The 26038-nt window shown below is 39.1% G+C and overlaps 1 long non-coding RNA gene across 3 annotated transcripts in view; it reads right to left on the bottom strand.

The window, feature by feature from the left end:
• Window positions 1-26038, bottom strand: part of LOC107326145 (uncharacterized) — a 98442-nt gene that overhangs the window by 65025 nt on the left and 7379 nt on the right. For 2 of the 3 annotated variants that reach the window (XR_015798206.1, XR_001559894.3), the window contains exon 3: window positions 5148-5252. This is a non-coding gene — a long non-coding RNA (uncharacterized LOC107326145). Of the gene's footprint in view, window positions 1-2290; window positions 2473-5147; window positions 5253-26038 lie in introns of those variants that run through there. The other variant, XR_015798207.1, reaches the window with a different exon arrangement.

Raw genomic sequence — 26038 nt, 5'->3', positions numbered from 1 at the left:
TGGTCATCAAAGTTCCCTATACAACTTTTCTTGGCTGAAGAAAAACAGGCTTTGCCCAACATGCTGAAGCTCCACTCCTGGTTTTTAAAATAAAATTTTTTAAAAGGCTGAAAATTTGACACTGGGAATCTCCAATGATATTAGGGGAGCAACTTTTTGAGGATGAAGGATTGACCTTTGAGAGGCATATCAAAAGTGGGGCCAAACACAAAATAGTTTTTTTTATACTCCTGTATTTTTTCTGCTAACACACTAAAAATACAAATCAGTTATTCAAAAATGAAAGTCTTATGGGACCGTATCCAAGGCTTTGAGGAACCGCAAGTAATCTTGAACCTTTGACACACATGAACAATAATAGTATGCAGGGGCATCCATGAAGGCAGGGTCAAAAGATGAAGATGGTAACCACAACTTCTCAATCAAAGCCCTGCCACTTGTGTTTGTGTTGCATACATAATGCATATAAAAAAGGGGCGAGGCTTCAATCACAAGGTTGCAGCCACCATCTTGATTTTTTTGACATACACATCCCAGCATCACCAAAGATAAGTGACATAAAAGACTGTTTACAGCACTTTTCAAATGAATTGTATTCTAAAATTGTTGATAACTCAAACATTCGATAAAAATACTAACAATTCGATGTTGGAATCACCTCAAAGGGTGGCAAGGTATTACTGCATTAATAATTTTTGCAGCAGTGTTCACAACTCTTACTGATGCATAATTGAGCAACTTAAGCAATATTCATTTATTTAAATGTTATCTAACCCTAGTATGTTTGGGGGACCCGGAAGAGAGTGTATCTGCAGTTACAGTTTAAGCCGCTTCTGTCTGTTGCTCATGCTGGATTGACTCTAATCTGGTCTAAGAAAATCCTGTACAGACTGAGAGGATTTGCAAAGCATTCAGCCCAGAGTGCAAGCTACCATATCCTTCCACTAGACAATTCCTTTGCAGCTGTGCCATCCCACCCTTCTGTTCCTGGAATGCAGCAGCCAATCACTTTCTTTCCTGTAGGTGGGTTTTCATGGGCATATGTACTTTTATATGTCTGATACACACACACACACACACACACACAAACATATCTATACAAATAAAGTTAAATTTATATATAGAAAGTTAAAACATCAAAATGCACATATATGCAAGCACACACAACCACCATCTTTAAAATACACATTCCTTTCCTACCAGCCCTTTTGAACTCTAATACATTTTAGACCTTTCGCTTATTCTTACTCATAAGATAGCACTGTGATTGAAAGCTTTGCCTCCTATGTAAGAGGTTGCTGGTTCACCATCCAGCAGAAACTTTGTAAAATTGCTTTTTAATTCTTTTTCTTTCAGCAACATATATGAACATACAGGATGCCAGCATTTCATCCTTTATCTAGTCACTTGAGGTAATATTAGAGAAGAAATCTACTTTCAAACTGCAGCAGGACAGCACATAGGGAGGTTAAATTTGCAATGTGAGGGAGGTGAAATAAAAGCTGACATTGTCCATTACTGCCTTCAAAAAATAGTCACTGCCTTATTCTGTAAATGGGGTAACTAAGCAAGCTCTCAGTCTGTCTGATAGTATTAAAAATATTTTTCTCAAACTCTTAAAGTACCAAAGTTCTAATGGAAACATATTTTACTTTGCTATAGTCAGACCTATTTTTCTAATACTATGCACTAGTTTTGCTAAAATATTTTATCTGAAATGATAAATATTTATTTATCTATTTAAATTATTTTTAGGATTTCTAAGGGCAGAATTCTAAAGATCCCTTCTCTTCAGACCTTTCCCTCAGGACTTGAATTCTCCCAATGGAAACTCATTCCAGTGGTGTAAGTCCACTACGAAAAAGTCCACAGAAAGGCTTGATGGATGACTTTGAAGTACAAACAGTCTGGTAGAGGTAAAGTCACGCTGCAAATTGTTCAGAATCAAATTGTTGGAGACTTTAAAAAGTTAAAATCAACATTTTAAACTGCATCTTATTTTTATTATGTAAATTTTGCCAGTCCAGTTGATTTTAGGCAGTCAAATACATTTCATAAATAAATAAAATAAACTGGGCTCAGAAAAATGCTGGCAGTCATTGCAGCTAGTGCAATACTAGGGTCTGACCCACTCATCACCACTAACACCCACAACCATATTCTGCACTAATGGAAGCTTCCCAACTGCCTTTACAGGCAGCCCCTCGTGGAACACAAATTAATAATTTAGTCAAGTCATAACAGATAAGCACCTAAGAATGTATAAGGCTCTGCATCAATATACTTGCCATCTAATTTGCATTTAAAGGGCATTTCCACTTTGTCCGAAGTTAACTTTTTTTCTTTCTCTCTAGCAGAACTGCTGTTCCCTCAGTATTTTCCATGATACACTGCAACTTAATCGCTGAAACCTTCCCCAGCAGATGTTAAAAGCCACAAGAAGAACTGACAAGAGTATCTCCACCATGAACACTGGAATTGGAGAATATTACAGTATAACACATACAGGCTCACAACAAAATGTCGCAGTGTATCCTCACCCACTTGCAGAAGTATTCCTATTCTGGGTTTTTATGAGGCAAATATGCTTGCTTCAGGGCATTATAAGGCAGGGTGGTATCCATGGGCAACCATGCAAGAGTTGCCCTCTACAGTTTACAGAAATAGAATGTCCAAATCTTCAAAACACTTGTAGAAGACAGCTGAAGTTTCACTGGATTTCACCAGTCTCCTACCATATAAGATCTCAATCATCTGATGCTGAAATCTTGTGAGATTTCGAAGATGTGGGTGCATAAGCCAGCATATGCAATCACACAACATCTCCCAAAGCCCCAAAAGTTTCAGACCTTTGTTATAAAATTAGAAACTCGAGCAATCCACAAACTACTCCATTCCACTCCTTCACTCTCCTTTTGTTTTTCCTTAACTGAGCCCAGAACACATGGTTACTGAACAAATTCAGATCCCATTGGCCAGTTTGGGCATACTTTTATCTCTTAAATGTTTGAAAACGTTTTACAAATCTTGAAGTTCCTCTAAAGCTGGCACCTTTCTCTTCATCCTCAGTGACCCATTTTGATTCTATTCCAATGGGTACATCCCCTGAGTTTTCTTTTAGCGGAAGCCAGTTTTTGTATAATTAAGTGAAATAGGCTAATACTGAGAACATTTGTCGTGAGGCAACGTATGAGAGCTCTGAATGCAAAATAGCATTTTGTTTACTTTGAATTGTTTCATTTAGTGCTTTATTTCCCATATTAGTAATTAGTAGTGCTAATATGGGAAATCCAGTTCCATATCTGTAGAAATCCAGTCAATCACTAGATGGCACTATAGAGCGGGACACATTTTTTTGTCTCCCTCTAGGAGTTCTACAGATATTTGCAGCCTAAATCCAGTAGTAAGAGCCCCTAATCTTGTGGAGAAAGATTAACCGCCCCAGCTCTTTCAATGGGCCATAAATAATGGGTGCCCTGAGCTCATTAAAAGCTAGAACGGATTCTTTTTCAGCTGCCTGTTTGGAGCAGGCCTCTTGCCAGGGCCCCTCCCTAATTTCCTTGTAACATGCGACCAACAAAGGTCAATAGAGCAGAAATCCTTCTAAAAGGCCAATCTGTATTTGAATTATTTAAACAATGTCGAACAAGCAAGTTAAATGGAGCTTATCAAACGTCACACCTCTCAAAGCACAATCAGAGATGGCAGGATATTAACTGGCAAACTCTCCCGGGCTGCCTGGGATGAGGAAAGCAAAGAGGTGGGTTTTCCCCCTCCACCTCCCTCTCTTTAAGAAGAGAAAAGAAGGGCACACACAACGCCAGGCTCGTGGGTGGAAAAACACAGGTGTCCGTGGCTTTGCTGCATGTTGCCAAGGATGGGTGGTGTGGATGGCAGCCATGTTGTGTCTCTCCCCTCATTACCCACCATCCTTGGCGAGGCTGCTAAGCAGCATCTTGGGGGCTTTAGAGGTGGAGGGGCAGCTTTCTTACCAGAGCCTTGAAGTTCAAACCAAACACAAAGCAGTTCAAATTCTGGCTCAGGCTTTTCCACCCATTTCAAAGGAGGGAGAAACTGGAAATAGCCCCCAAGGATAAAAACAGCATGTTTGAGGTTGTCTGAATTCTGTTCTTTTTCTGGAGACGGGGTTTTCCATTAAGAGGAGGCCGCTGAAAAGAGGTTGTCCTTTCCTTTCCACCCCGAGCCACTTTTCATCTGGATGTTAATGTCAAGAGTGAAGGGAATAAAGGCTACAGGGAATTCACCGGAGGACGAGGACAGCTTTGCACTGCTTTTGCCTTTTTTGACACTATGTGATCATGGCAAATCTGGATTTGGAAAACATAGATCTGGGCTGCCACCAAAACACCTTTTGGGCCCTAAGCTTCATCAACAGTGATTTGCTTTAAAGCCTTGTTTTTCAAACTGGGCAACTTTAAGGGGCATGGACTTCAACTCCCAGAATGCCCCAGCCAGCATAGGAGTTAAACTCCACACATCTTAAAGTTGCCAAGTTTGAAAAATACTGCTTTAAACTCTCACCAAATTCTGAAGCAAAAACAAATCCCAAAAGTTGATGGGTCCCACCACGTGTGGAGCAAAATTTGGTAGAATTCAGAGGTGAGAAGAATTGTTTATTAAAGTAACAGTGGGAATCATATTTTAATGGCATCTCTGAATTAAACAAATAAAACTCTGCAAGCAGCAAATGAACACATTCATTCATTTGACCATATTCTAGGGTGCCCCAATCTAAGCAGACTCTGGCTAGTGTACAATAGTTTGAAAAATAATGTAATTTTTAAAAGTTAATATTAACACTCAGCTATGAGGGTCACCCAAAGCTTTGACCCAAATTTTGCTGATGGGAAGGAAAAGCTGAGCTAGCATCTTTATCATGGTACATACCGTTAGCATTATTGATTTTTTATCACCATTCTGCAGAGCAACCAGGATGGTGCATAGCAATTTAAAAAATCAGTACCATAAAAACCAGCAGTCACTATATCAATAAATATTTAAAAAACAACAACAATGCCATCCCTAAAAACCTCTTAAAATACTAACTGGTATTAGTTTCTAAAGTGGTTTTCTTGTTTGGGAGTTGAACATGGACAGCCGCTCCAACATGGCATCCCCTTACTTACAACGTGGAGTAGTACAGCCTGCTTCATCCCTTCAGGATTCTTGTACTTTGTTATGATGCATATACTGTATAGACCAGGTCGTATGAACCCGTGTGTTGCAGTACCCTGAAAATGGTGAAGGAACAGAAAAGATATATTTGTAAGATCCTTCTCTTTTCTGAGATAAGAATGTACATAGATAAGACACTATACCAGAGAGGGAGTTGATGTAGCTAGTGAATGAGTTGCAAATCAGGACATCCCCTCCACCTTTCAAATCTCCCATGAAGGCAATTAGTTACCCTCTCAAAACTTCATCAGTATTGGGATAATAATGAAACCATTCTAACTGTACACATTTTAAATGAGTAAATTTAAATTTAAATTAGCCAGTTTGGCTAATTTAACACACCAGGCTAGAAAGCAGGAGATTGTGAGTTCTAGTCCCACCTTAGGCATGAAAGCCGCTGGGTGACTTTGGGCCAGTCACTGTCTCTCAGCCCAACCCCCCTCACAGGGTTGTTGTTATGGGAAAATAGGAGGAGGAAGGAATATTAGGTATGTTTGCTGCCTTGAATTATTTATAAAAATAATAAAGGCAGGATAAAAAAATCATATATATATATATATATATATATATATATATATATATATTTGTAAGATCCTTCTCTTTTCTGAGATAAGAATGTACATAGATAAGACACTATACCAGAGAGGGAGTTGATGTAGCTAGTGAATGAGTTGCAAATCAGGACATCCTGATTTCTTGGCTGTCTATACTCTCAGGAGTCCTGATTTCTTGGCTGTCTATACTCTCAGGAGTCTTCTCGAACACTCATATATATCCTCCTCCTCCTCCTCCTCCTCCTCCTCCTCCTCCTCCTCCTCCATCATCATCATCATCATCATCATCATCATCATCATCATCATCATCATCATCATCATCATTGTAATTTATTGATTAGCCATGAGGCTATATCAGAATACAAAATACAAAACAATATTAAGACTATATATAACAAAATACAGCAAAAGGCAAAACTAAAAGAAAATACAAGTCATATTTCTGAATCATCCCTATAATTTAACCTAATCAGATCCACATATACAGTTCTGAATTGTATTGTTTTATTCAGATAAAAGGCAGTATTATATTTATTTATTTACTTACTTACACATCACATTTATATATCCGTCCATCTCACAAAATGACTTTGGGCAGCCATATAACTGTGATGTATAAGTAAATAAATAAATATAATACTGCCTTTTATCTGAATAAAGCAATACAATTCAGAACTGTATGGGTGGATCTGATGTAATATTTGGGTTCTGACCACACATAAAATATGATGTGCTGAGGTATGGATCAATATCCTTAATTTCACATGCTAGCAAAATAATGCCTGGGATCATCCAGCACAGATTCGAGCCCTACATGAAAAAAGAGATGCCAGATGTTCAAGCTAGCTTTAGAAAAGGCCAAGGAACACAAGATATTATTGCTGATGCACACTGGATAATTGAGGAAGCCAAAGAATACCAAAAAGAAGGCACTATGTGCTTCATTGATTAATAGAAAGGCTTTCAATTGTGTCAATCATCTCAAGCTGTGGAAAGTGCTCAGGAAAATGGGAATCTCAGAACATCTCATTGTTCTCACAAGAAAACATATTCTATATTCAGTTCAGGAAGCCACAGTACGGACAGAACATGGTGAAACAGACTGGCTCCAGGTTGGCAAAGGAGTGCGACAAGGCTGTATACTCACCCCTTATTTATTCATCCTGTATGCTAAATATATACATTAAGGGAAGCTGGATCGGAAAAAGATTAACATGATTTTAAAACTGGAGAAAGAAACAGCAAGCCATGATATTCCCTGTGACATTCTATGGAAGCGAAAGTTGGACTTTGAAGAAGCAAGATAGGAAGAGTATTGATGCTTTTGAATATGAGTGTTCAAGAAGACTCCTGAGAGTATAGACAGCCAAGAAAACAAACAAATGGATCATTGAATAAATCAACCCAAAGTTCAAATGACCAGGTTCAAATTATCCTACTTCGAACACATTATGTGAAGACTTAGTTCTCTAGAGAAGGCTGTAATGCTGGGAAAGGAGGAAGGAAAGAAAAGAAGAGGACGACCAGCAGCAAGATGAATGGACTCAATTACAGTGGTGATGGGTGCATGTTGGAAGATCTGAAAGACCAGATTAGGGATAGACTGTCACAGAAAAAAATCTACGTGGTTACTAAGAGTCGACAATGACTTGATGGCACATAGTCAATCAATCAATGTATGGAACCAAATGGGCTATCCGTCTAATGTGTGATTCAAGATACTTGACTCTCACTTTACTATACTTGGTTCTTAAAATGAAAATTGTAATATTGGTATAAACGTGTCAATTCATAACTTTATTTTTTTACATATGTTTTTGATTCCTATTTAATTTCTCTATCTTCCTCTTCCCTCAAAACAACTTAACACATTTGTAAACAAGTAGCTATTTACTCCCCTTTTCCTGGGTTTGCCCAACATTTTGAACTACAAAAAGCCTAATTAAAGTTAAAACTAAGTTTTGTAGTCTGTACACATGCAGCTACTTGATCTTCAACTAACATGGTAAATGAGTTATACAACAACAGCCATAATATTCTTGATCATTTTTCCTCACTATTCTCACTTAATTATTATGTTGTATTATAATGAATAGAGATGAACAGACAAATCAATTTTTCCTCTCAAAGAATAAAAGTATCCAGTTGTTAAAAAGCAAGTTTGCAACTTCTAATTGGCTCTGTATATTAATTGCTATGAATTATCCTTAGTGTGAATAGCCTTCTGTTTGCAACTGCCTTCTGTCTGAGAGTTTGGATCCAATCTAGTTTAAAGACTATGGTGGTGGCAGGTGTCCATGCAGAATTAACATTTGGGCAGCAGACTGAAAAGGTATATGTCACCATCTTCCCCATAGTATTTTAATTTAAATGATAGTTATTGATTCTTATCAATTAGCAACTCTTATGCAAATCTGTGTTCTCGTGTCTTTGCATAAGCTATTCTCCCTAGTAGTTTGCATTTTACCTTTCAAAATTAGAATCTCAGTAGTTTGCCAAAAGACTTCAAATGACAAACCAAAAATGTATTCTCTTGATAATTTATTGGAATTAAGTGATGCTGAGTATGCATTGTCATAAAAACGAGAAGTGCTTCCAAACATTTTTCTAAGATAATCATTCTCACATATTGTTTTCCAGAGATTTTGATACTAATAGCTACAATTCACCCTACCTAAAGCATACCAGGTTGGGGAGGGCTCACCTAATCCAATCTTCCTTCCAAGGATCCGGAAAATGATAGTTACAAATGAGCCAGAGGCCTACCAGTGGTCTACGAATCAACCATCTGTCTGACCTTGCTATAAATGAAAGGTTTTATTTTTGCAAACCACCCAAATATTCTGAGAGATAGTCAAAACTATTTTTAGTCTTTGTTTCTTTAAATCAAATAACTTTGATTTAATAGATATATTTGGTAGTGATGGAAAATCCTAAATGAATATTGGCATGAATCTTTTTGAGTATAGATGATTTGTTAGTTTAGTTTGATGTGAGCCAATCAAAAAATTGCCTTCTTGTTAAACTATATGTTGAGAAATAGATTTTAAAATTTGAACTACTTTCTAGTTCTTTAGTGGTTAATGCATATTCTTGGCCTTTTCCCACAGATTTGGACTATCTTTTATCTTTAAATGTTGATGCTGCAAAATCTCTGTGTAAGCAAAGATTATATGAAAGTGCATACAGGTCAGAGGGGTTTCCCCCCTTACTGCTACTTTAGCTCAGCACCTACAAACACCCTTTACTCCTCAAATGGTACACATGTATGTTTCCAAATCTGATATTTGCCACCTTCTTTTCTTCTCCCCTCCTATTATTTAACCCTCATAGAAATGCATCTGATCAAACATTTGATTATATTTTCTATATTGTTGCCAAAAATACCGCAAGTCACTAGGAGTCCAGCCGAGCTCCAAGGGGACTTTATGTATAAACTTAAAATCAAGTTTTCAAACCAGAATTGTACAATACTTTTCTGGCTGAAGATTGTTGTAAGCAGAAAACTGGGGAGACCATTTCAAATAGTGGACAGAACCATGAGAAAGAATTACTAGGACAAATATTTAAATTGATTTTATGTCAAATTTATTTTAAAATGAATCAGTTGCAACAGTTAATATGAATACTCCTCGTGCATTTATTAAGTTTCCTCTTTGGTCATATTACAAAATTCAATTTTGTGGCAACTTTTGAGGAAGACTTAGGGGACCGTAACCAAGTTTTGAGGGGGGCTTGCACCACTCCAGGATTATCCTTGCTTTAAAACTGGAACAGCTACTTTGGGATCAGGCAATTACAAGGGCTCTGTATAGGTATTTCCTTATTTTTGCCATTATTTTTGTTTTTTACAATTATATCACTTATGGATCTTTCCTACCAGTAAAAAAATGCTACTTGTACATCTAGTTTTTTAAAAAGTTGGATTTCTTTATTACAAATTGTCTTTTACTTAAATTATTTAATTAGAGGACAAAACGACAAAAGCTTATTTTTCAGGAAGGAAGATTACTTAAACCTATCCACAGTTTTTCCCTCAGATCAGAAGATTTCTTTTTCAGGATTTTTTTTTTTCAGCCTTCATTTTGAAGGCTAGACAGAAAAACCTGTAAAAAACATTTAGATAGTCTTTCCCTTGGAAAAGGAACAGTAAAGAAAAAAGTTAATGCCAAACTTGCATTTAAATGGCAGAAGAATTATTGTCATGGTTTAAAATAATAAAAAAACTATTTCTAAAATTATCCCCTTCATCTCAGATCAATATGCCTCCAATGACAATGATATAATATATCTGCCTGGTGTTCTTGATCTTTATACTGCCAAATAAAAGCTGGATGAAGTTTGTAGAAATAATTTTTATATATTTCATGCTGTTTTACTTTTTTTAAAAAAGCTTTAAATAGACTGTTATTAAAGAAATCTTATTTGATGGGAACATGAACTTATTCAGAGACAGTTAGAGAGGCCATAAGGAAAAACATTTCACTACAGGCACAATGGATCTAAAACAGCTAGTATTACTTTATCAGTCCACAGTGGACAACCTATTACTATAATTGCATTTTAACTGGAGAGAGAGAAAACCACCATAAACTGGATCAGAAAGTAGATAGAAGTGCAGCACACGAAACATGGCAAAGCAAATGTTTAGTGATACTGTCATCCCTGTTCACTGCCAAAATTTAGTAAATAAAGACTGGTAATTTCAGACTGACTGCGATGGAAGAATGTACTGGGATAGAATACACAATTGCCTGTGTATTTATTTATTCAATTCAATTTTGGCTATTTATTTATTTATTTGGTTTGAATTCAGTACCACCCAGTTCTAACTGACTCTGGGTGTTCACAATGTAAAAAAAATGAAATACAAATGCAATAAAGTAAACCAGTACAATAAAAGAAATAAACAAGATGGAACATTCAGACAATTATCATCCAAAAGTATGCAACATACATCAAACACGGAGTTTTATACACCCTACCCCAAGGCCTGGGAGGACAGCCAAGGTTTTAAGGCCTTCTGGAATGCCATCAAACAGTTTTCTAGGAATTTACACTTGACTGTTTACATGTACAGCAACCTGCTATGATAATTTTAGGGTATGCTTCTGCTCATTGCCTAGCCAAATGTGTGAGTCCAGCATCAAAGTCTAACAGATAACACAAGGTTATCTTACCATTAGACTTTCTATGGAAGAGTCACAGTCCTGTTTTGGCCATACATTTCAGGACCAGAGGATCTGGCAGGCATTATTTGGATGGGGACCATCATCAGGGCCAATTACTAATGAGGAGCAGCAGACAAAGCAGCACAGTGTAAACCAATTGTTCCCTGCCACGCTTGCCAATCTGACTCTGCCTCTCCTTCACTCAGCTCTCTGTAATTCAGCCCTGGTCTTCCTTTTCAATAGGTTTCACAAGACAACCTTTCTCCCAACTGCTCTGAATGAAGGGGACGACACTTATCTTTTAGATAAGATCCTGCAAAATACAAACCCATAGCTTGTGATGCTTTCAAGGTTTCCAGCATAAACTAAAAATAGCTGTGTAGTCATTGTGCTGGGTTTTTCAGTTTTCTGGACATTTGCCCATTCTGGACACTTACTACCACCAGAGAAGGAGAAGGAGAAGGAGAAGGAGAAGGAGAAGGAGAAGGAGAAGGAGAAGGAGAAGGAGAAGGAGCCTATGATAGCTTCTGGCTGATACCCACATTATTAGGAGTCTAGTAGCACCTTTCCAAACATAAAAGACATATGCTTTAAAAGACATGTGCTTTCATGGGCTACAGCTCACTTCATCAGATGCATACTGATCTTGCTAATATCAGGTTTTGGAAGACTAAACAGATCATATTAGGTCTACCTGATTTGAGCTGCAAAAGTATGGATGACCACTAGAAAGCCACAAATAATTTGCGATGTCTGTATCTCTTTGCTGCCGTATATAAAAGGCAGCCAGATTTTTGCAGCCCAAATCTCATAGCCATACATAACATTGGACTAGCTGGATCCATAATCTGGCAATTTAGTAATCTGACATATCAAAAGTCAGATTCATATTTTAGATGTACAACATTCCTCCATATGTTTTATATTAGAAGTGTGAAAGCGGTACACCTTCATCGCTTATTCATTCACTGTTGCTGCTTCCTTGCAACATGAACTGATTGGGGTTCATTCTTCATTAATCATTTTAATAAAATACAACTATTTTGTGTTATTCTCCCCCACCTCTTTGCTCTGCTCATTCTTACTGTTTTTGAGCATCTCCTTCTTTGTCAAATAAGGCATCTTTAACATGCATGTGGAAATCACCTATTTGATAGTAATACTCCTAAAAGTCAGAGCATTTGTAGACATGTTTTAATAAATAGGATTTTAAGTATAAAATCAGCCTGCATAAAACTAGCTTTTCCAATGACCTTCAAGCATTTTTTCCCCCAGAAAATCCAGAGGCTTTATCTTTGGGGAATTCTATAATTTTTCTTTCTTTTAATCCAAAATATAACAACTCTTGGAAAATAGCCAGTATATTGCTTTGAAGGATGACTACAGTCCGTAGCCACCTGGTTGCCTGCACAAAGGAGAAAAAGAACAGCTGAAGAAAAAAAAGAAGAAGAAGAACTTTCCTAGTCAGGCTGACATAGATGTTAACATTTCTGATGCTCCATACAGTTTTGTTAGCGCAATAAGAAAAGATTGGCAATCTTTACTTAATAGAAATTAGATAAAGGCGTCTCTATAAGGATGCCCTCCAAATGTGTTGAACTGCAGCTCCCTGGCTAGAGATGGAGGAAGCCATATGCCCACACTTCTGCAAGTCAGCTGTTTGAGGAAGATGGAAGACTATGGCAAACCATTTCCATGTTGTGCCAAGAAAATTACATGATACCCATGTCATTGGCAGCAGTTCAGTTTGACTCAAACATGAGTTTACTTTTATGCTAGGCCCACTGACATCCATTGTGATTTATTCACAAGGGAGCCCTGATACCACTGATTTCTCTTATGCCACAAAACTTTGTTGTAAAACTTAACAGAAGACCTACAGCTGAAGAATTTTCAGGCACATATAGTTTGGCCATATTTCTGGATGCTTAAAGTATAATTTTATGGCAGTGGGCTTCATTGAATTCAGTGACATTCCCTCCAATACCCCCCCCCCAATGCATACAATCAGATTTTTTTCATAGATCTGTGAAGAAAGCAACATTTCTGGCTACACTCCTTGGGTCAAGAAAGGAAAAAAAGGAAGCTTGATATCATTAGGGACCAAAGTAATCTAGGAGTAGATATATAAAGGGAAGCAGGTCTAGGAAAGACCAGCAAAGAACTGCCACTAAAGTCTGAAAGATAAGTGAGATATAAATGTTTTATATAAATAAGAAATTTAGGCTGGCAGACATGCTGTAGTTAGTTATTGGAACAGTTTACAATGGACTTGCTCGGGGGGGGGGTTCATTCAGCCCAGTTACTGCCCTGGAAAGCATGTGAAGAGATAGTTTGCCTCCTGGGAGGTTGGAGAAAATCCTACCTACTTGGCTGCATTTATTGAAGCATGAGTGATTGAGACTTCTTTTTAAACAAAAGTGTTGGGGAATAGCTGATTTGTGCTAGATATTATTGTGATTATAATGCCTGATTCTTTGCTATGACATTTCAAACACTGGGATTGGGGAGTGAGATGTTTGAGGAGTGGGGAGATCCCAAAGGTAACTGCTACATATTTATAATTTCAGGGTGGATTTTTGCAGTAATTTTGGAATATTCTCACTTTTCTTTTAAAAAATAAAATTTTCTGAGTAGAGTTCTGTATTCTTTCCATAGTCTTGCTTATCTGGAAATGTGTAAATGCTTGCATAGGTGTTCATAAAATATCTCTGCAACTCAAAATGTAAAAGAGGGAAACACCAGCAGGACACTAGAGAAGTTACTTTCAAGAGCAAAGTGATTGCACAGAACTTTATCACAGAAGTGAAAATTTTGCTATTTTAATATTTAGAGAGATAAGATAATAAATGTTATTTCAGTCCATTTATGAATGGAGATCTCAGAACAAGATTTTTCTTGGTGTCCATGATACCTAATAACCCAGTTAATTGTCATGTGACTTCTCAAGGTTTAGCAAAGCAAATTCTCCTGTGGTTTTTTATTGTTTGTTTTTGCACATCATTGGATAATGTGGAAGACATGGTGGCTCGCTTAATGCTTTTTTCTCTGAGGCATTTTGTTTCACAAAAAGTCTGTAATTGTCAAATTGTTTAATGTGTTCAGATTTATTGAGAAAACGAGCCAAACGTTATCTTAGAAAATACTGGATAGATTCAGATATCATGCTTAAAATAATAATGTGGTTTGTTTGTGGCATAGTGTAAGGTGAGAACCATTAAGGTTTATCAACCATGGTTTTGGTTTAGCACAATGCAAACATTATTTGCATGACCATACTTTACTTGAAAAAAACTACAGTTAGCTAATTTAACACAACGTATTAGGCAGAAACCAAACAAACTACATTATGTGTGAACCCCACCAGCTGCTGCTTTGTGAATTAGACCAAGCCTTCCTGTATGTTTTCTGAGTTAATTTGTTTTCTTCTGCCCAAGAACTCTGGTAAGAAAGGCTAAGGTGGGGCTGGGGAAGAAATGGCAGGATGTAATCCATATTCATCACCAGAACTCCTTGGGAGTCTCTTTCACTTACACCTAACCTGGGTGGGGGCAGGGGAAGGTCGTGGATTTTGTGTTCCAGTTGTTGAATGCTTTTGTCCAGAGCAAAAGGTCATGAGATAAAAATGGTCGATTCTTGCTTTGTGTGTTGCTAAGAGATGGTGATATCTGTCCCTTTTGCCCTGTATTTGCTCACCTGCTAAATGCCAGCACTCACCAAAAAATCCAGCAAAATTAACTATTTGTTAGCTACACGAACTATCCTGTACCCCTCAATATGAAAGTTCATATTATGAATCTTTAGGTTTTCTCTGCTCATTAATCTCATTTAGTATTCAATCTCATTAGGCTGGAAGGATTCCTTCCCAAACAGCATCAAGGCCAACAATTCTCTACCACACAACTATGGCAGTAACTACTAGTACTAGAATGGAAAGAGCAGTGGAACTGTAAAACATTCAAGGGTGGGTAAGGTCAGAGACTACCTCTCCATTCCTTCAAATGAAAAAGAGACTACTGGCACTGTTGTATAGTATTTTTGTTTAAAGAATTTTGAGGGGGAAAAAACTAAGGATACAAGGATTGGATGCAGAGCAATAGTACTTTGGTCAAAACAACATAATTATTAATAATTTGGATGGCGAACAATTTAGAACAACTGTTTTTATGTAAGCAGAATGTATTGTTTGCTACAAAATCCATATGGACTTGATTGATTGATTTGGATTTATGAGCTGCCCAACTCCAATGGACTCTTCCATTGTTTGATCTGTGATCTTCAAACATTGTGTAACCTTAACCATGGAAGTTCAGTGGATAACTCTGAGCCAGTCAGTCTCTCTCCATGCAATGTAAGAATACTGTTATGGGGGAAAATAGAAGGAGCAAGTGATACGTATGCTGCCTTGAGCTTTTGAACACAAGGTGGGATATACATCTGACAAATAAATAAAAAAGAATACATGCTGGAAGCAAGACCTGTGCTCCAATAACTCTAGAAGTGGCTACTAAACTGATTCTCCAGCTCAGAGGCAGTCTTTTCCTGAATACCAGCTTTAGGCCCAGTGGTCAAAGAGGACTGTTGCCTTACTGTCCTCTTACGTAGTTTGGTGGACTATTGTGAGAAATAAGATGGGTCTGTAGAGTGGTCCATCAGAGCTCCTTTTATGTTTCTTGTATGTAAGTGCAATTCATATTGTTAGAGCTAAGTGTGTGCATGTCTCTGCGTGTATATACACACATACATACTGATATGCTTGCATTCACTCATTTGTTTATTTATTTAAAAGGGTTATATGGCTGCCCACCTTAAGAAACACAACTCTGGGTGGCCCACAACAGTTCAATAAAACCAAACATCGTAAGAACAATATATGCATATACATACATGGCTGGTAGTTCTCTGTTTGCTATGGTGAGTTACAAGCTGCTCAGAAGTGTTCCACATATTTCTAAATATTGCTCTCTCCCTCCCCTTTTACTGCTACGGCAAATTCCAATTTACAAAGCATTTTGCAAGGTGGACTTTCTAAATGCACAGGTACAGCTCCCACTGGGACCACATTAGGAACACAGCTTGTGCTCCTGGTCACTACTGGAATGAAAGTGCCTTTTAATCCTGCTTGTTTCCCTCCTTCAAGCCTAGTCTAAACAGACATCTTAAGAAAGAGACTGCTTAATTGCCAAGACAACTTGTGATAACACTTTTTTTCCTCCCTCCCTTTCAAATTTAAACCCCCAAAAATGGTCCCAGGAGGCTGATTCCAGGACTGGAGCAGCCCCTAATGAACACTCAGGGAATTAGAAGTCACTGATAAGGCCCTGCCTTTTATAGTTTTAATTTCATAGCAATAGTCACAGCTTCCTGATAAGGAAAGCATACATTGGATTGTACTGCACTCCCTGTTTCATAGCTTAGAGGCCTTGGGTGAATTGGCATCCATCAAAATGCTTTTTGCAATTTACATGAATACGCTGATGCCTGTTGATAAGGAAAAGTGTAAGTCAACAGAGTTGCGGCTGTAATTGGGTGTTACCTGTTTAGATATTCTGGGCTGTTATCTCAGGATCATTTCACTGGCTCTGTTGAACTTCAGCTTCACCCTTGCTAGGGTTGAAAAGCTTTGCAACCTGTGTACCGTTCCAGCTCCCTGTAAAGGGCGCTTGGCAGTCTTCATACAACATTCCATGCCTCAGCCATTTCCTGGAATTCTCAGGGCTGGCATTCCCAGGGGCCAACTGGGGAAGGCTCTTGTAGAATTATGGAATCCCAGAGTTAAAGGAGGCCTTTTAAGGCCATCCAATTGACTCAGACGCTCAGTGCAAAAAAACTTCAGAATTCAAGCCTCCTCAAGAGGGCTGTGTACAAACATTCTCCTTAGGAGAAAGCTTGTCAAACTGCTCTTATTCTCAGGAGGTGTTTCCTAAAGTTGGATCTCTTGGACCTTAAACCCATTTGACTTAGTCTTGCAGGACAGCAGAGAGAGAGAGAGAGAGGGGAAAAAATGCTATTACTTAAGAGCCATTCAGGTATTTGTCATGATGATGATGATTTATAATATTATTTATTTGAATTTATTCGCTGTCCAATTCCAACGGATTCTGGGCAGTGTATGATAGTAAGTGCTCACACCTGGCTTTGTAAATCTATTACATATTCATAATTTGTCAATTGCTCTACTATTTGTTTCAGCTGTCGAAACAATACCTGAACACAATAAGTAATGCCAGAAGTGGCCCCAAGACCAGCTCCTATTGATTCCTAGTTACCTGAGTCATAATCAGGAATGGGAGGGGAAGGCCGAATATTTAAAGCCTGCAGAAAAGATAACTGAGTGGGATATGACAGCATTCATCGAGGCTCTGAAGGGTATTACAAAGAAAGTGGTTGCTACATCTGTTCTCCCCAATCTCAGAGACAAAACACAGAACAGTGGTCTTGAGTTACAGGAAGGCAGATTCTGACTAAATGTAAGGAAAAACATCCTAACAGTGGGAGTTGTTACTTAGGGACCAGTTAGTCCCTAAGTAGAACCAGTTACTTAGGGACACTGTGAGGTCCCCTTCATTGGCTGCATCCAAGTGGAAGCTAGACAGCCATCTGCTCTGGGTGCTTTAATTTGGATTCCTATGCTGAGCAAGGGGCTGGACTTGATGGCCTTGCCAAAACAGCTCTTTCCAACTCAGTTTCCATAGTTTTTTTTTTCTTCCTTTTGTTATGTTCAAACTGAAGCTGGATAAATGCTTATCAGGGGTGCTTTCACGTAGATGCACTGTAGCAGAGAGTTGGATTTAGTCTAAATAGCCTATCCCAACGATTCAAATTCTGCAGAGTTGCTTTCAGCCAGTTACTGGAATAGGCATACTAACTCCAGATGTTTGGGAACCATACCTCCCATTACCCTTTACCACTAAACATGCTGCCTGAGGCTGATGATGATTGAAGTGCAAAACATCTGCAGCTTTTATTCCTGGTGTCTTCCATACTAAGCTGGTTTTCTAATGATCTGAATGTTGCTGCCGCTGGTATCAACAATATCCTCCATTTCCATCTAAACAATGTTGAAGATGGCTAAAGATACAGCTCTTAAAAGGGTGAACTGATAGCACCTTGAGCAGGAGATCTCAAGGAACTTTCAGATCCAAACTGGCAGGCAGCAAAAGGGTAATATGCAGGCCCTCACACTCTGCCTAGACTGGGTGGTCTGTTCCTGCAGAGAAGGTGGAATGCACTGGTACTAAGAGGAGAAGGAACCATTCTGACTGCTGGGGAGAAGACTTGCTCCCCACTCCATCATGCCATCAGCCCCTATGGGGAAAATAGCACTGTGTGAGCTGGGGAGAAAATGTATGTGCCTAAACTCATCTAATAGTGTTGTCCACTTCTGTGCCCCTGAAGGATTCTATAGAACCAACCCAGGGCTACCCATCCAAAATGTTTTCCCATCTGTAGGGTAAATGATATGACCACATTGAGAAGAACCTCATTCAATAACACTGAAAGGTGGGAAACGATCAAGCTCATGCTGACTCGTGATATGGAAAAAGGAATCTGTTAAGCAAGTTCTTATGTCAAACCATATTATTGCAAGGACTACTGACTCATTCTCCACTTTCATAATGAAACTGTAAACATTCAAATTCAAAGAGTTTTAGTATCTAATCCCCTCCCTTGACTGCTGCTGTTGTTTTAATTCTGTGTTGTTGCTTTCTTTGGTATATTTATTCTTAAGAGTGCAGCTCTAGACTTCTTTATTAAGTAGTATTTCCCACTATATACCCAATCCCTTGTAAATTGGCTTTAAAAAAAAAAAAAAACTCTCTTTATTTTAAAAATCATTAGTAGAAATTTCTTCTCCAGCCTTTCCTATCCTGAACTATGGAATTTTTCTACTTCCAAAGAGTTACTGTTTAATTTTACATGGGGCAGGGGGACTCAAAAAGTTAGTTTCCCGTCTATAATCCAAATTCAGTCCATTTTATCACCTTAGGACTCTACCACTTCATTGTGCTTCATGTGTAATCTAAACCAAAAATGCTAAGGATAATTAACGCGTTCAGTTCTAACGCAGCTCTTTTTTGTGGAAGTCATCCAAATATATTATCTCTGCTGCAGAATGCTCGCAGCCCAGACATCATTATGTTTCTTTCTTTCCTAGGGGAAGAGAAGTTGAAAATGAAAATGACCAGACCCTAGTCTATAATTAAACTAGGAGACTCAAACCGATTTGCAAAAAGTCAATGGCATCCTGTGCACTCTGCAGCATTTTTATTAGATTCATATAATTTTTATTTCAGCTCTCATAATCTAAGGTATCAACATTTTGCAGATAAAGAGAATCATATGTCTTATAAAAGATATGTGTTTATTCCCTGAGTTTTGTCAGCACAGAGTTGCAAACATGGCTAAATGGAATGGAGAGACCCATTGCTCAGTGATGAAATGCCTGGGTTGCATGCATAAGATCCCTGGGTTTATTTCAGACAAATAAAATCTCAGAGCAGAAGGACTGGAGAAGAAAGAGCATCTCATGTTAGAAGAGCTGTAGCCAGTTAAATAATATTGGCACAAGAAGTCGGTACCACATGCTTCTTTCAAAATATAACTGAACATCATGCCATGATCTCTTTTTTGGCTGCACCAGAGGCATGGCTTTTGGGGGAATCATTAGTCACACAGTAGCATGACAACAAGGAGGTGGAACCAGGACAAATATAAATGTTTTAATTGTAATTTAATTACAGAGTTAATAAGTTTACTTAATAAATTTAAGTTAATAAATTTAGTAAATTTAGTTAATAAATTTACTTACCAATAAATTTAAATAAATAAATAAATAAATACATACATACATTACTTTCTATGCTTGCAATAATTTCTTTCTTCTGTTACATTAAAAAAATACAATATGGCAGAAAGTTTTGGAGGAACTCCAGGGATGCAGCCAACTTTAGAGGGGCACCATCAGTCCCCTGATCTACACAAATATATGTTTCCACTCTCCAACATATCTGACAATCCACAGAAGTGCCATGCTTGAGTTTCAAATAGGTGCACGTAAGAAAACATTCTTGATGGAATTTATGGCTTGCCTGTTGAGCCAGCAATTTGTTATTTTTTATTCTTTTTCCAAGAAGGCCAGGAAAACCCTTTGTTCAGTCCAGCCTTGCATTTTCCCATTCTGTATCTACAACAGGCCTCTGAAATGTTGGGATGCTCAGTGGAGCCTTTATAAATAAGATTTATACATGGTTTTCCAAAGTCCTTAACATATGTGAAAAGGAAAGAAGGATGTAGCTGACTTATGGACTTCATTGAAATAAGATGAATTACTATCTTGGAAAATTTGTAGCTCTTAGGTGTGCTTACTAAAATGGAATGTGGAGCAGAGTCTACTGTATATCTGCTGTTGGTAATAGACATTTGTTTGTTTGTTTTTATTTGTTAAATTTATATGCCGCCCATCTCCCCGAGGGTAACTTTAGGCAACTCACAATTAAAATCAAACATTAAAAACAGTAAGAATATAAATATCTATATTAAATTAGCTAAAAAGTAATACTATATATATTAAAAAAACTATATACAATTCAAGATGATGAGGGGACAGAATCGATTACCCCACCAGCCAAATCCAACAATGAGAGCCCCCATCAGGCTCCCAGGACATCTGGCATGATGACATGAGGAAAGGGCACTTCCTGGAGCCATGTTGTAAATGAAACTGGACCTGATAAAATGATGCTGCAATCCAGACATGAAGGAATTAAGCTCTTTGCATTGCTGATGTACCAAGAAAGAAGTAGAGGCACCCACCAAATCACCACTGTTGAGAATTATGGGAGCTGAAGTCTATGCATGTGGAAATTAACAGGTTGGGGAAGGCCAGTATAAAACAATCTTCTGAATCTTACATTCTTCTGATGTATGTATTGAAACTACATAGTCTACACTGACTGTGAATTCTGAGACTTAGAGCTGCAATGGATCTGGAAGATACCAGGCCAGGGAAGCCAAGTTCAGGACCAATGGGAAGGAAAGAAGGGAAAGAGGCCAATATTTCCTGGGTAGAAGATTGGCAAGATTCTCCTTCCATTCATTACTTCCCTGGTAATTCACATAGATCTCATCTAGCTTCTTCCAGGAGCTTGCCACAGTTGTTCAGTCATCTTGAAGTCTCTGATAACTCCCTCTGCAGCTTTCTTACTATCTAATCTGTACAACCCTAACAATCAATTAGACAACTCTGGACTTTCTTCTCTTTTTTGTTCTTAAGCTTCTAGGAGGGCACCAATCACTAACCACCGATAGAGATATCTCTGGATGGCTATTGACTATGGGTGGGGTTTGTTGTAATCAATTGTTTATCCTTTGTTTGGACTGTCTGAACAAGCAAAGGGTCACAGATGATAGGGTGGGTTCCATCCTCCCCATGCATTGAGGAGGATTTACATTTAATTAAAAATGTTGCAACCCGCCACTGTAGAATTTGCAAATCATCCTGTCTAGACAAAGAGACCATTGCGGAGGGGGAAAGTAATAAGACAAAGCTGGCAGAAAAGCAGAGCTATTGGACTTGCTCTTCCCAAGGCCATACTCCTCAAGGTCTCCTGAGGGAGACACATTTGGAGGTTGAATAAAGATGAATGAATAAGCCAAAGATGGGCATGGATAAAGAATTTATTTGGCTCTCTGACTGGAGCAGCTATAAGAAGAATCAGCTTGTTTCATGAGACAAAGTAGCTTTGATGCCATGTCTCTTCTATAGCTACAGCAGGCTATGATATCAGAGTGTCAGAATAGTGAAAATCTGGCATGCTGGAAACCCAGGCCAATTGGCACTTTCTAGCCTGAGAATGGATGGGTGAAATCACATCTGCCTAAAAGGAAAATGCAACCAATAATGCAAATGATTTATAGTGAAACTTCTGAAAGCTGCTGTGATTAAAAAAAAAACACACACACACTACTCCCAAAATCACAAATTTTTACTGGTTAGGCGGAGCTGAGAGATGGCATCTAACTGAGCTAGCTACAATCAAATGTTGGAGATTTTTTCCTTTCAAAGATAGCCAGCAGAATTATGAATCTGAAAATGTTTTATTATGCTAGCTTGCAGACAAAGAATATTTAGGTTATTATAAGCCAGGGAAAGGGAATTTATGGCCCTCTAAATCTTGCTAGGCTACAACTCCCAGCATTCTTTATCACTGATTGGTGATACTGGGAGTTGTAGTTCAGCAACATCTAGACTGCCAATGATACCCTGCCCTTGATATATAGTGATTTGGGGGGTTGTATGTTTTCAGCTAATAATAAAGTGGGAGAAGCTGACATTCTGAGTTTAGGAATAACAGTACCTACAAAATCTTGAAAGTGACTAATATAGTGCTACAGAATACAGAAGTAGGTTTGTATGTTGGCCTTTATATTGCAGACAGTCCCTGCAAGATTCTACCCCAAATGGGGCACAAAGTACAGAATAACTTTGGCACCCTTTCCTCACCATTCATTTGAGCTGTGAATGCCTTGAAGTTTTCACTGCATTCATAATCCATTTTCCAATAAAACATATATCCATCATATGAGAAGATCAATTTGCAACCGGGAACCTGATTACAACCACGTGGGAACATGCATATTCCAGCATTATAAATGCTCCTGCAAATCAGGAGCAACATGAACATAATAATGGCCATAAAGTCAACAATATTGCTTTGCAGAAAGAAGCAGGCGTTTTTATTGGGGGATTGGTTTCAGCTGAATAGGCCCCCAGATATACCCCATCTGCCCAGAAGCACTGCAGCTCCCAAACTTGGTGTGATAACTGGGCATCCGCCCCTAAATCCAGCCTGGAAAAAGTGCCTGAAAAGGATCCTGGTGCTCAGGAGAAGCAAACGTCTTTATGGCTGTGTTCATGAAATACACTTAACCTAGCTCTTGAATGAATCCATTTTCTGGGTTTGCGCTGGATGTTATTATTATGATGGTTGGTCGCACAGTCAGCCAGATGTTTAGACAGGATTTGGCATTTTTATCCACCTATCAAGTCCTTCCCAAGGACTTGGGATAGGCAAATGTTGTTGTTTGTTGGTATTCAAGGTATTGTTGCAGGATATAAGTCGTTCCAAGTAAAGCTGCCTTTTGAAATTGACTGATGGTGATTTTGTCCATGCTGATGGTCTTCAAGTGGTGTTCCAGATGTTTTGGGATTGCACCCAAGGCGCCTATAACTATTGATACTATCTTTGCTTTCTTTTACCATAGTCATTCTACTTCTATTTGCAGGTCTTTATATTTTGTGATTTTCTCCAGTTCTTCCTCTTCTATTCTGCGGTCTCCAGGTATTGCAATGTCCACTATCCAGGCTTTTTTGTCTTTCTTATCAACAATTGTGAAGACTGGGGTGTTGTGTTGTTGTTATAATTATATTTGAACTCTAAACTAACTAAATGAGATGATATATTGGGGAAGGCTTTCACAGCCAGCATAAATCCAATGGTGATGAGGCTGTAGGCTAATAGGCCATGGTCTAATTATCTGGTATTCCAACGTTTCGCCAGCGTCTGTGGCTGGCATCTTCAGAGGTAAAGCGATCTGCTCTGTACTGCATTTCTTGGCAGCTCACAGACAACTAAGCAGATCACTTTACCTCTCAGTTCCTGACAAAACATAAGACCATGGCTCTTGGTATACAAGCTCATAGGATTGTGAAGTTGCACAATTGGAAGGGACCTAAGAGGTCATCAATTCCAACACACTGCAGGATTCACACCATCCCCCATAGATGACTATCTATAGCCTCTGTTTGAAAACCTCATCACCATTGGATAAATGAGTTGCAGAACAGGCTAAGCTACCAGGGTTAACAGTAATCAGGCTTAATATATTGTGCAGATGCCACTGTCAAGTCTTCAACTGAGCTGGTTAAGCGAGTTGTGTGAACAGCACAGTCTAGTCTCAATTGCAGATTAATTGCATCACAATTCACCAGCAGAGCTACTGCAACTGTGTGGTGTTCGTCTCCAAATACCTCACCTTCCTACCTTCTATTTCATGGTCACACCAGAGTGCGATGGGATTATGCAGCCTGTCTTTCGATATGCAGATACAGGAGGAAGCCTTGCTCAATCCTTGTGAAGCGACTGGGTTCCCACCCCACACCAGCCCTGAGCCCAAACAAGGACTCCTACAGGCAGCAGCCAGGAACACGACTGGGAATATAAGGACTGTGCAATCTCCATACTTTTGCATATTCCAAATTCCTGGAAAGCTGAGATCACCAGCAGAAGGTTGAAAAGAAAAGACCCCAGTCACGATGTTTTCTTTGCTCTGCATTGTTTTTCCTTGCAGAACCTTTTGTTTGTATTTGGGGAGGTGAAATAAAGGGGTTTGGGTAGGTATGTGCCAATTTGTTCCCCTGCAACTTCAAACGAACTGGTTAGATTCACCCGTGGCCTTGACACGCAGCATGCCCCCCTTTCCCAACCTGGCGCCCTCCACACGGACGATGGCTCCATTCTCCCCAGCTCGCACGATAAACCCCTTGTTAGCTTGGGATGACAGGAGTCGTGGTCCCCTGCTCGGAAGCCGTGAAGCGGGTTGGAAAGGCGCTCAGCACAGGCTCAGGGTCTCGTTCTCAACTGACACGTTCCTGCAGAGGGGTCTGTTAGGCGGACCGCACTGGCGTTTCAGGCCCATCTGCTCTGCCCGCCAAAATGGAGCGGATCCGGCCCAGCCATGCCCGCCTCCTTTCCCTGCTCCTTCCCTCGCTGCTGTAATCTGCGGAGAAACGAGGGCTCGCACGGAGCGATCGGGGTCCGCCGGCTTCTGCCCTTACCCAGCGCCGGGGAGTCTACGCCCGAGCAGCAGAGACAGGCCGGCGGCGACCCTGCAGAGCTCCCTATCAGCGGACACCTCATTAATATCCCGGGAGGCGCAACGCTCCGGCGCAGCAGGAATCGGCGCAGCAGGCGCCGTTTACACGGGCGGAAGGACGTTGAAGCCAATAAATAGGAGGGCGAAAGAGCATCGGGGTCGGCTTCCACGGGAAGGGGGATCTGGGATCTGTATGACCGCTCCACACCATGGCTTGGAAGCAATGTCAGTGGAAAAGGGCGGTGGGAAGAATTTCACTCCGCCGACGCTGAAATAGGCATAATTATAGAGATAAAGAAATAATACTAAGCATGTTGTAGGCTACTAACAGCCGCCGGGAGTGGGTGGTATATAAGCGAGATAAATAAATTATATAGATATGTGCATACAGAACGGTAAAAATAAAATAGCAACCATCCTCTCATAATCAAACGTTGATTTTAAGATAATCGTTTATGGAATTCATAAAAGGTGTGTATGCATCTTATCATAATCCTCATGAATTTTCAGTCAATATGGACTAAAAGTAGAACAACTTGTGTTGCTTTCAGAAAATAACTTAATGCTGAGTGATTGCGTGACATGTGAGCAAAACTAAAATAAGACAAACATGAGTCACTCCACCTTCCAGCCCCCTTCATCAGAAGCCACTTAAGAGACCAGGCATGGCCAAATTTATGGCTGTTATTTTATATTGGTTAAACAGAGTATTTTTAAATAAGGGTTGGGGAATAAGGATTACTGTAATCAATCATGATTTGCACACATGTGCACACACACGTGTGCTGTCACAAGATGAATTACAAGAGCCCACTGTGCAAAATAATTTGTTGAGCCTGAATGGTTATGGGCAGTAATCAAAATGTACTTTTGCAGCAATACTCTCAACACAGATTTTCTTTCCCATATTCATAGTAGGCTTGAAAAGTGATAACCCGGGGAAGTGATACAGAATGACAGATGGCCATATAAGCAAACATCTGAAAACAAAATTAAGGAGTAGAGTTTTTTAAAATTTTTATTTGGTGCTACCAATACATGCATCACCATTACAGTAGTAAACACTGGAGAGAGCATAGGATTCTACCATCAGAGCTCATATTCAGGGCTCAGAAAGCGAGAGCATCTAAACAAAACCAGATTTCATTCCCCCCAAGTTTCCTTCCAACTTGCCAGTAGAAGCCCCCCACCCCCGCTAGTTTTTAAGTACAGTACCTGTCTAGGCCAATGCCCACTTCC

Source organism: Python bivittatus, unplaced genomic scaffold (assembly GCF_059951505.1).
Source record: "Python bivittatus isolate LINGU-HERP-01145 unplaced genomic scaffold, Pbiv_v1 ctg000690_np1212, whole genome shotgun sequence".
Lineage (NCBI taxonomy): Eukaryota > Metazoa > Chordata > Lepidosauria > Squamata > Pythonidae > Python > Python bivittatus.
The sequence above is the reverse complement of the archived record's forward strand: the minus strand, read 5'-3'. Positions and strand labels throughout refer to the sequence as shown.